General features: G+C 43.7%; 1 pseudogene; it reads right to left on the reverse strand.

Moving 5' to 3' along the window:
* LOC111971775 (guanine nucleotide exchange factor DBS-like) overlaps positions 1–12040 on the reverse strand; it is a 63455-nt pseudogene that overhangs the window by 38116 nt on the left and 13299 nt on the right.

Raw genomic sequence — 12040 nt, forward strand, 5'->3', positions numbered from 1 at the left:
TGTCTGCTCTAATTTTTATTAATAATCCCAAATTACAACCAATTAATTGCAGCATTACCACAAAAATGGAAGAGGCAAGTAGAAGGGAAAAAAAGTAAGGAACTTGTATGTCGGCCCTGTATTAAAGAACATAAATGGTTAAAGAAAGTGTGATAAATAAAAACATATACCAATTTCATTTAAGGACCAAAAAACTGACAGCTGTGCCATATAAATTGCAAAATAGTTGGGAAGAGATTTTCGATGTACCCATTCCATGGCACATGGTTTTGAATTGATACGGAAACAAACGCCGGATTCAAAACTTCGAATTTTTCAATTTAAATTACTGTACAAAATTCTTGCAACTAATAGAATGTTATATATATGGGGTATACAATCTTCCCAGCTCTGCAGATTCTGTTGTGAGGAGGCAGAGTCATTAGATCATTTATTTTGGTATTGTCCATATGTAGCTCGTTTTTGGTCACAGGTCCAGGAATGGCTGAAGAATTGCAACATTTGCCTAGAACTAACGCACAGATAGCAAATTGGGGGGATTTGAAAGCCATAGTCAATCAATCAATAATATAATAATTATTTTAGCAAAAATGTTTATTTTTAATTTACAATCTGTAGAAGCTATGAGAATAGGAAGGTTCAAATCTTTTGTGAAGCATCACAGCACAGTTGAAAAATATATGGCAAATAAAAATCCGAAATGGATGATGTTGGAAGATAGATGGGAGGGGTTGAGTGGAACTGAAGGGTGGGACTAATAACAGGATAAACAATGTAGGCATGCGGGATCTGTGAAATGTGTATAGGTGCGGAGCTTTTGTGAAATAGCACAGTTACAAGTGGAAATAAAATTGGATGGACAACAGAAATAGAGGAAGGACTAAGAACAAACAAGAGAGAACTATTGTAAAGTAGACTGTGTCTGTAAAATAGGTATAAGATGTATAAATTGAAGGTAAAAGCAGAAGTGTTTATTAGTTTAACTCCAATTGGGGGAAGCGGTGGTAGGGTTGCGGGGAATAATAATAAAGGTATATTCTTTAAAAAAGTATGTATGTCTATATAGGTATGTGTATGTATATATGTGTATATGTATGCATGCGTGTATGGATATATATATTTACCCCAAAAAATATGGGGGATTGGAAATGATGCAGACAATTACATTGGAAGCAACATTCTTTCCGCAATATTAAGCTGATCCACCCCTAAAAAAAAAAAGGTTTTTTTTTTTTAAATGGAAAAAAATAAAATACCCAAAAAATTAAATATTAAAAATACATTTACAAATAAGGAAAAAAATTGGTTCAGGCTGTTTTTTGGAAAAATGATCCAAAATTTGTAGTTTTTCTAGGTGGCTCCCATTTTGGCTGTAGTGATTCCAAGCGCGTGAATGAGAGCGCGTTCTTTGGTATTTTTCTCCGGTAAAGACAATAACGATTCTCCGTCTTAAATTTGTATCGTTTATTTCCGTATTAGGGTACCTAAAGTTTGATTATAAACGTTGTTTGACTTGCTTGGAAAAGTTTATTAGTAACGTTTGTGATTCATTTTGTATGCATTTTGATGGAGGGAAACTGGGTGGATTATTGACTGAAGCGCGCCAGCTAAACTGAGTTTTTATGGATATAAAGAAGGACATTATCGAACAAAAAGACCATTTGTGATGTAACTAGGACCTTTTGGAGTGCCAACAGAAGAAGATCATCAAAGGTAAGGAATTTCTTATATCGCTATTTCTGACWTTCGTGTCGCACCTGCCTGGTTGAAATATGTTTTTCATGGTTTTGTATGCGGGGCGCTGTCCTCAGATAATTGCATGGTGTGCTTTCGCCGTAAACCTTTTTGAAATCTGACACAGCGGCTGGATTAACAAGAAGTTAAGCTTTATTTTGATGTATTACACTTGTGATTTTATGAAAGTTAAATATTGATAATTCTGTAGTTTGAATTTCGCGCTCTGCAATTTCACCGGATGTTGGCCAGGTGGTATGCTACCTTCCCACCTGCCCATAAGAAGTTAACCCTTACCGTAACCATTTGGAGTTAATGCCTAACCTTAATCTTAAACACTTTGAAATGTTACGTTTGGAACAATGTCAAAATGTTACGTTTGAGAAACAAAGATGAACGTCTCATTCTGACGTGAGACTGTGAGAGCAGGTAGCTCAGGAGAGGGGTTCAGGTGGAGGAATCAAAGTCAATCCCATGTGCCAGTCAGCAGAATCAACTGTGCACGCTCACACACACACACTCACTGACTCCTTTTAGAGGTGACACGTGAGCTCACGYCTCAGCAGCAAACCCTGCTGGCACAGCAAACTGATGAACAGAATGTCTCCACTCCTCCTCAACGGTTCCTCTCCTCCTCACACGACAACAGCTTTGCTAACTCAAATCCTCCCACAGAAAAAAAAGGATAAATAATTCCATATTGAAAGTGAAAACAGACAGAAGAAAGGACAGAAGAGAAGAGGTGTGTCTCTGTGTGTGTGTTACTGTGTTGGAGGGAGAGCACTCAGCCTGGCTGAGGGGTGGCCAGCCAGAAAGCCTGGGCATGTGGGAGAGGGGACGGGCTGATGGAGAGGAGCGCAGATGCAGTCTCTCTCTCGGTGTCTGTCTCTCTCTTTCTGTGGCTCTCTGTGTCTCGTTCTGTCTCTCTCTCTCTCGGTGTCTGTCGCTCTCTTTCTGAGGCTCTCTGTGTCTCGTTCTGTCTCTCTCTCTCTCGGTGTCTGTCTCTCTCTTTCTGTGGCTCTCTGTGTCTCGTTCTGTCTCTCTCTCTCGGTGTCTGTCTCTCTCTATCTTCGGGCCTCTCTGTTCTGTGGCTCCGTTCTGTCTCTCTTCTCTCTCCTCGCTGTGTCTGTCTCTCTCTTTCTGTGGCTCTTGTGTCTCGTCGTCTCTCCTCTCTCTCGGTGTCTGTCTCTCTTCTTTCTGTGGCTCCTTCTGTGTCTCGTTCTGTCTCTCTCCGGTGTCTGTCTCTCTCTTGTGCTCTGTGTTCACGTCTCTGGTGTCCTCCGTGTTCTCTTCTCTGTGCTCTCCTCTGTCTCTGGCTCACTCTCTTGTGTCTTGTGTCTCTCTCTCTGTGTCTCTCTGGTTCTCGTTCTTGTCTCCTCTTCTGTTCTCTTCTTTCTGTGGCTCTCTCTCTCCTCGCTGTGTCTCTCTCTCTCTCTGTTGTGTCTCTCTCTCTGTCTCTCTCCTCTTGTCTGTCTCTCTCTGTGTCTGTCTCTCTCTGTTGTATTTTTTCTTCCTATGACGATAAAGGTTATCATTATTTTTAGTTAGTTTTCTGGTAGAATTAAGTATATTGTTTTCGTGTCAAATTTCCCTGGTTTTGGCGGGGATGGCGACCCACATGGGGACGCGTCCCTTCAACTTCGGCAGACTGGCTTTAGGTGTGTTACTGAAGCTGCCGTCATGTGAGGAGTTTTCTGGTCGCCGTAGGAGAGAAGGTAGATATGAAGAATGTTGCTTATGCGTCACAATGAAATAAAGCGGTGGTGGTATTTCTTAAGAAGAGCGCCTTGTTGATCGATGGTTGAGCAGGCGTACTTTCTTAAAGAAGAGCGCCTTGTTGATCGTATGGTTGAGCATGCGTACTTCTTAAAGGAATGTTTTATTTATTTATTTATTTTTATTTCAACCTTTATTTAACCAGGTAGGCCTAGTTGAGAACAAGTTCTCATTTTGCAACTGCGACCTGGCCAAAGATAAGCATAAAGCAGTGTGAACAGACAACACAGAGTTACACATGGAGTAACAATAAACAAGTCATAACATGGTAGAAAAAAAAGAGAATCTATATACAATGTGTGCAAAAGGCATGAGGTAGGCAATAAATCGGAATAATTACAATTTTAGCAGATTAATCACTGGAGTGATAAATCATCAAGATGATCATGTGCAAGAGAGATATCTGGTGTGCAAAAGAGCAGAAAAGTAAATAAATAAAAGCAGTATGGGGGTGAGGTAGGTAATTGGGTGGGTAGTTTACAGATGGACTATGTACATGCTGCAGCGATCGGTTAGCATGCTCGATAGCAGATTTTTAAAGTTGTTGAGGGAGATAAAAGTCTCCAACTCAGGAGATTTTTGCAATTCGTTCCAGTCGCAGGCAGCAAGAGAACTGGAAGGAAAGGCGTCCAAATAGGTTTTTGGCTTTAGGGATGATCAGTGAGATACACCTGCTGCAGCGTGTGCCTGCGGGTGGGTGTAGCCATCGTGGACCAGTGAACTGAGATAAGGCGGCACTTTACCTAGCATAGCCTTGTAGATGACCTGGAAGCCAGTTGGGTCTGAACGACACGAACATGTAGCGAGGCCCAGCCGACTAGGGCATACAGGTCGCAGTGGTGGGTCGTATATAGGTGCTTAGTAACAAAACGAATGGCACTGTGATAAACTCATCCAGTTTCTTGAGTATAGTATTGGAAGCTATTTTGTAGATGACATCGCGAAGTCGAGGATCGGTAGGATAGTCAGTTTTACTAGGGTAAAGTTTTTGGCGGCGTGAGTGAAGGAGGCTTTGGTTGCGGAATAGAAAGCCCGATTCTTGATTTGATTTTGGATTGGAGAATGTTTTGATATGAGTCTGGAAGGAGAAGTTTGCAGTCTAGCCATACCCTAGGTACTTATCAGATGTCCGCATATTCTAGGTCGAACCGTCCAGGGTGGTGATGCTAGTCGGGCATGCGGTGCAGGCAGCGAACGGTTTGAAAACATGCATTTTTGGTTTTACTAGCGTTTAAGAGCAGTCGGAGGCCACGGAAGGAGTGTTTGTATGGCATTGAAGCTCTTTGGGATAGGTTTAGATAGCACAGTGTCCAAGGAAGGGCCGGAAGTATATGAAGGGTAGTCGTCTGCGTAGAGTGATCAGGACGCACGGAGCAAGAGCAACCAAATCATTGATTGTATACACAGAGAAAAGAGGTCGGCCCGAAACTTGAACCCTGTGTTACCCAACGTAAGGAGACTATCTCACAGAGGACCGGAACAACATAGTGATCGCCTCCCGCATTATGTACACACTGAACTCGTCATAGCAAAGTCAGTTGGTGAACTCAGGCCAAGGGAGTCATTATGAAAAACCGAAGGCTAACTGAGTCTGCTCGATACAGAATATGTGCATATGACAAGAGTCGAAAGCCTTGGCCAGGTCGATGAAGACGGCTGCACAGAATGTCTTTTAATACGAATATGGCGTTAGATCATCGAATTTAATGTCTGTCATTATACCTTGAGCGTGCTGAGGTGCACCGCTGACCCTAAGGTCTCGCGATCCAGACGGTCCACTTGCACACGGAAGTAAGGTGATAACGGTGGCGGCCATTCGAGATGGTCAGTGATCCCTAGTTTGTTGACGTTGGAGTCTTTCGAGAGAATCTTCGATAGGCAGGCGCAGATGGAGTATAAGGTTACTTGGTAACTATTTTGGTAGGGTGTTCTTCCCTATACCTTTTGAAGAGGGGGATGACGGGGCAGCTCTTCCAATCCTTGGGGATCTCAGAGTGATACGAAGGAGAGGTTGAACGTGCCGGTAATTTCAGTGGGGTGCTGACAATGGCTGGCGACCAGTTTCAGAAATAGGGGGTCCAGATTGTCAAGCCCAGCTGATTTGTATGGGTCTGCAGGTTTTACCAGCTCTTTCAGAACATTCTGCTATCTGGATATGGGTACAGGAGAAGCCTGGCGGAGGCTTGGGCCGAGTAGCCAGCGGGGGGGGGGCGGGGCTGTTGGCCAAGGTTGGAGTCCGCCAAGGAGGAAGGCATGGCCCAGCCATTGAAAATGTTTGTTGAAGTTTTCGATTATCAACGGACTTATTCAAGTGGTGAACCCGTGTTACCTAAGCCTCAGTGGCAGTGGGCAGCTTGGAGGATAGGTGCTCTTTTTTCCATGGACTTTTTACAGTATATTCTTCCCAGATACTTTTTTGTGATCAGATGGCTACAGAATGCCAAAATTTCTGCTATGAAAAAGCTGGCCTTTTGCCTTCCTGACTGACTGCGTGTATTTGGTTCCAGACTTCCCTGAACAGTGCATATCGCGGGGGGCTCTCTCGATGCTATTGCAGTTCCGCACAACAGGATGTTTTTTGTGCTGGTCGAAAGGGCAGTCAGGTCTGGATGAACCATTATGGCGCTTATATCGATTTTCCTTAGTTACTGGCATTTTTTGGAACGAGGCATAGCTGTCTAATATGGTGAAGGAAGTAACTTTAAAGAATGACAGGCGATCCTAACTGAACGGATGAGGTCCAATATCCTCCAGGGTACCCGGGCCAGGGTTCGATTAGAAGGCCTGCTCCGAAAGTGGTTTAGGGAGCGTTTGACAGTGATGAGGGGTGGGTCGTTATGGAAACCGGCGGACCCCGTGGCGGATACTATGGCAATTGAGTCAGTGATCGCTGGGAGATCTTGATTGAAGATCATGCATTATATGTGTATTATGGGCAGGTTGGTCAGGATAATGCTATTAGGGGGTGCCCATTGTTTACGTGATTAGGTTGTACCTGGTGGTCCCTTGATGATTGTGTAGAATTGAGGGCATAAAGCTTGGATGTAGGACGGCCGGGGTGTTTAAGCATTTTATTTCCCTCTTGTTTTATTTGGTTTATCTCTTTTATCTATGATTACAAACCCTGAAAGCTGGATGGGTGAGCGATCAATTCACAGATGGTGTCCAGGGCACACGCTGGGAGCGAGGGGGGTTCCGGTACAGCGGCAACAGTGAGAGACTTATTTCTGGAAGAGATTAATTTTAAAATTAGAAGTAGAACGTTTGTGTTGGCATAGACCTGGAAAGTAGAAAACGATACTTTGGCAGGGCTATCTCTGTCAGTAGCTTGCAAACCTCCCCTTTGGCAAGTTCCTTATCGACGGAAAGTGGTTATAGTTGGGTATTGAATATTCTCCAGAAATTTTTGGTGCCCTTCCTAAGCCAGGATTCGGTACACGGCAAGAGACACAGGGTGGCAAGCAGTGTGCTAAAGCGGTGAGTAAGGCAAACCTTATGTGGAAGGATTGGCTTCTGATGTTTGACCATTGTTCATTTGTTATGTTCTTTTCTTTAAGGCTTTTTTCGATCACTAGAAGTTCAACAAAGGAGGGTGACTGGGACATGCAGGCCTGGGTTTACCTCCATCACCGAGAACAAGGAGTAGTAGGATGAGGGTGCGGCTAAAGGCTATCAAAACTGGTCGCCTCAGAGCGTTGGGGACAAAGAATATAAAAGGAGCAGATTTAATGGGCGTGGTAGAATAGATTCTGCATATGATGTGCAGACAGGGGTATTGTTGTTGGGCCATTCGTGTGTACATTTGCGGAGGGCAAGTTCCAGGCACCTGGGGTGATGATAGAAGGTTGTATCTCTGGACATGTGGCTCAATGTGGTGAGGTTCACCGCATGTGGGGGGGTGGGGAACAAGGAGGTATCATGACGGTACGGAGAGTGGAAACACGGGGTCATTGCAAACCAAAATCAGATAACGAAAAACTAGCCTGAACTAACGTAATGCAAGGCATATTGATATTTGAGAGAGACATACATAGACAATAAAGTGATTGCAGGTTCATTGAATTGGAGACGCTACGCTAAAACAACAGGTAAGATCAACAGCAGCAATAACAGGGTGCTAGTCTAACACAGCAACAATCAGGTAAAAATGGCGACGACTCAGGCTGAGAGGGTCGGACTTAACTACAAACAGAATCCTGGTTAAAGCACAGAGCCACAGATAAAACACAAATAAACAGAAATGGAGTTTTATCCGGTGAATTAACATGGACAGTTCAGAGCAGGCAGCAGCATGTAGCCAAGTGAATCAATAGGTTCCATGTTGTGCTAGCCGTTATGTTTTATTGGAGCAGGGAGGCTCCATCTATTCTAAGCACGCTGGTCTATATATATGTCTTCCGGGGGGTGGCTGCTCAGACGGAGGGGTCTGCTCAGACGTGTCGTGTCGACAAGAGAACCAAGCCGGATGGCGATGGCGGAAATACTGAGGATTTGTGAATTGAATATTGGTGTTATGCTAACTGTGCTACGCTCGTGGCAAGTTGCTTGTCTTATTCTTGCGCTATTTGTCTGCTTATATTGCTAGCTTGCGGATCAGAAGTAGTCGGCTCTATTGGATTACGGTCAGGATTCTCGGCTGTTGTTGTCGAAGAGACAGTCCGATGACTGGTAAATTGGTGAGTTAATATCCCATGGCCCGGGGGTGGCTAATACAGGGCTGGTTTTCTGGGCAGAAGGTAAAGCTGCTAAGCCGGCCAAAAATGAGGCGGCTAAATTAGCTTGTAGCTGATATGACCAGTGATGGTTGCAGGAGCTCATGTGTCGGACAAAAAAAAGGTCCAGTCCAATTGGCAAAAGAGAGTATTTGTAGCCCAAAATTCGCTGGTAGACCTCTGTCGGCAAGCCCGGACCAGATGGGGCCCTAGCTCGAGGCTAGCTCAAGCTGAACTGTGCTTGTCTTCTTGTTGTATCTATGAGTGGTTAAGCCCTTATTCTTTCTTTATTATCATTAGAGCCACTCGAGTGCGGCTAGCTAGCTGTGTGATACGTGTAATGTCCAGTGTCTGTTCTTCTAGTGTATCTTCTTGTGTTTTGGTAGAAGAAAAAGCAGTCCCTATATGCACGTCTGGTGAATATCGGCGCTTGCAGACTCGGCAGGGTATTTGGCTCAAGCTGAAGCTGCTGTGTCACGAGTTAAGGGTGGAAGAACACGCAGCTGTGGCTAAACTGCGACTACTAGCTAGTACTAGTTATCTGGCTAGGCTTCTGATGGGGTTACGGTTCTGAGATAATAAATAGCAGGTCCCGTAACCAACATTGGGTGAGGCGAAATGTAGGAATGATCAGTTCAGTTTCCTAATGAAAACGTGAATAAAAATATGACGAATGTATAACGGAAAAACTACGAGGACTATTTACACGGGACAAGACAGACAAACACACGTCCGATACTGCTACGGCCCACTCTTAATCAAGGTTAGGGACCTTTTTCTCCCGTCAACAAGGGTAACGATTTCGAAATCGTACCCGCCGTTTAAATACCCAATGAGCTATGGAGCGCTGAAGTTATATGGTGTTGGAAGATTGCATGTACAATTAGATTGTCCCATTGGGTTGCAAAACACCCGGTCTGAAACAGGTTAGTTTTTCTTTTCGTGGACAGTGTTTATGTTTTGGAACTCACCGGAGCAGACTTATTGGAGTTATCGTTAAAGTCAGTAATGACAGACAGACTAGTAATAGTTGGCATTATCTAGTCGGGTAGCACAGGTGGTTTTGAGTGTGGGTAAAGTTGGCATTATTTTGTTTTTATTTGTCGTATTTGCTATGCTTGCTTTCCGTATTTAATAGGTGTTATGATTATGTGCGTATGGGATGTGTGTCTGTCATGTTGGTCCTCGTAACGCCCTGGGCCGACTGATGTAGGGCGCAGGTGGGCCGACAGCGTAGAGCAGCCACAAGCACCCTGTTGCTGAGGAACAAGTTGTCCGTTGTTTGAGCACGGAGTTGCAACTGGTACTTAGTTTTAGGGAATGTTATGCAGCCTGAAAAAAATTGTTTGTAGAAGGTAAGTGATGGATCTGAAAGAAAAAGCCATGTTACGCAGCTCACTCCACTGCTCTTTCCTGAAAGACAAACAATGTATACGAAAAGGCTCAGTCTCTGTGATTTTAGACCCACTGATCATAGCACTGAGACTGCACTTGGTGAAGGTCGGTAAAGACCTTTAAGGCGTCAGACCGAGAGCTCTGCATCTGTTCTCGGCCTCCTAAGACGCTTAGTGCTGCTTTTGATACGCATCGATCAGACATTGTCCTTTTGGAGAGATTGGAAGACCCAAATTGGTCTACACGGAATAGTTCTGGCCTGGTTTAATGAATCTTATTCTGTCGAAAGATTATCAGTTTGTTCTCTGTGAAGGTTTGTCCTCTGAACAAATCAAGCCTTGTACAGATTATCAACAGAACATGGCCAAGATGCAAATTCATTAAATGACCAGGTATTTAGGCGTCAAATAATAAATAATTCATCAGTAGTTTCAGAAGGGGCCGGCACCTCAGGAGTACAATCTATGTTGCTTTTCCAATAGGCCGATCATTAAAGTAATCTCTACCGCTCCTGCGTCTTCGAATGATGTGAAAACAGCCTGGTTCCTCATCAGCCTGGTCTCTCTAGGTTTCTTCCAGGTTTTGGCCTCTCTAGGAGTTTGTTCCTAAAGCCATTGGCTTCTACACCTGCATTCCTTGCTGTTTTGGAGGATTAGGCTGCGGTTTAATGTACAGCAACTGTTGAATATCAGCTGATGTAGCGACAGGGCTATATAATACATTGTGAATGTTGATATGATATATTTGAAATGCCATTTCCTCAGACACTGGGTGCAGAGTGCCCCCAGTATGAGGTCTGGGGTACAGGAGCGGGGTCATCGTGGAGCTAATGCTCCCAGGTAGTCTGAGGAATGCCATGGTAACGAGTGACTGGGGTGCAAGTGGCGGAGTGTGACCGGAGTGTAGAAGGGAGTCAGGGGAGGTCGGGCCTCAGTTGAGAGAGCAGCGAGGACGATATGGACGTTTTCTTTTCTTATGTTTATTTATAGTATAGCTGTTCTTATTGTATCTGGACCAACTCTATCATTATCCAGATCTAGAGGAGTAAATGGGTCATTGATCAGACCATTTGGGAAATTGTCAAATTGGCAGATTTTTATTTCCTGTGTGAAAAGTTTGTGACGGTCACACTGGATGTAACAGGAAGATGGTGAGGTTAGCACAGTTGAGTGAGAAGTGACGCGGTTTCGCTTGGAGGAAATCGTTACTCTGCTCGTCACAGCAGCAACAAATTAAAGGTAAGTGGAAACGTGAGTCAGTTAGAGAAAATTAAATAAATGAGGAGATCATGGGCCTTTTGATAGGTGTGCTCTTTTCTTCTTTTGGTATCTTCTGCTTTTTTTCTATTTTTTTCCGCCTCTTTCTATATGGAGTGTACTAAGGGTGGTTCTCTCAAATTAATGGGGAAAGGACAGGAATCAAGAGGGTTGGGTATCTAGACAATAAGAACAGAAAAATAGCTAATTAGTTTTTCTCACCAGGAGACACATAGTGATGAGATAATGAGGTGCACTGGGGGAATGTGGTAGGGATTGGGGCTATGCATTTTCACTCAGTCTGGTTACTTAATTTAGTGCTGGGTCTTGGGCCATCTGTTTTCCCTCAGGCTTAGGGGTGACTGTGGTATCATACAACAGAGATTGCAAAGGGACTGGTTTTATATAGTCAATAAGTGGGTTTATTGTTTTTTTAATTTTGTTTTTAAAAGTTTATGCTCCTAATGGTATTGTGTTTTATTTATTTTTTTGTTATCTGCTGTTTTGAATCAAATAAAGGAAAACTTCAGACATTGTGAAACAAGAGGGGTGTAATGTTTTATGGGGGGAACTGGAATTGTAAGTAGATTTTACTGTTGACCACACTGCTTGAAGAACCTCAACCTGCGGGTCAGCAAACTTGCTCTGTCCTGGTCTATTGACTGAGTTTGAGCTTCTGATGTTGTGGAAGAGTAAGTGAATTGAAAAATGTTTGAGGCAGTACACATGGCTAAAAGTATAAATGAAGTGGTGTCAGTCGCAGGCAAGGTGAGACCCAGCGTTTATGTAATCTGATCACTACAGTAGTAGGGTTGGAAGGTTAGACCGGTGTATGTATCCGACACTACTTAGTAGGGTTGGAAGGTTAGACCGGTGTATTGTATCTGAATCTATACTGTAGTAGGGTGGAAGGTTAGACCGGTTTATGTTACTGATCACTACTAGTAGTAGGGTTGGAAGGTTAGACATGTTGTATGTATCTTGATCACTCTACTGTAGTCAGGGTTGGAAGTTAGACCGGTTTGATGTTACTATCACTACGTAAAGGGTTGGAAGGTTAGACCGGTTGTTAAAGTAATCTGATCACTACTGTAGTAGGGTTGGAAGTTAGACAGGTTTACTGTATCTGATCACTACTGTAGTAGGTTGGAAGGTTAGAACCGTGAA

Source organism: Salvelinus sp. IW2-2015, linkage group LG2 (genome assembly GCF_002910315.2).
Source record: "Salvelinus sp. IW2-2015 linkage group LG2, ASM291031v2, whole genome shotgun sequence".
NCBI lineage: Eukaryota > Metazoa > Chordata > Actinopteri > Salmoniformes > Salmonidae > Salvelinus > Salvelinus sp. IW2-2015.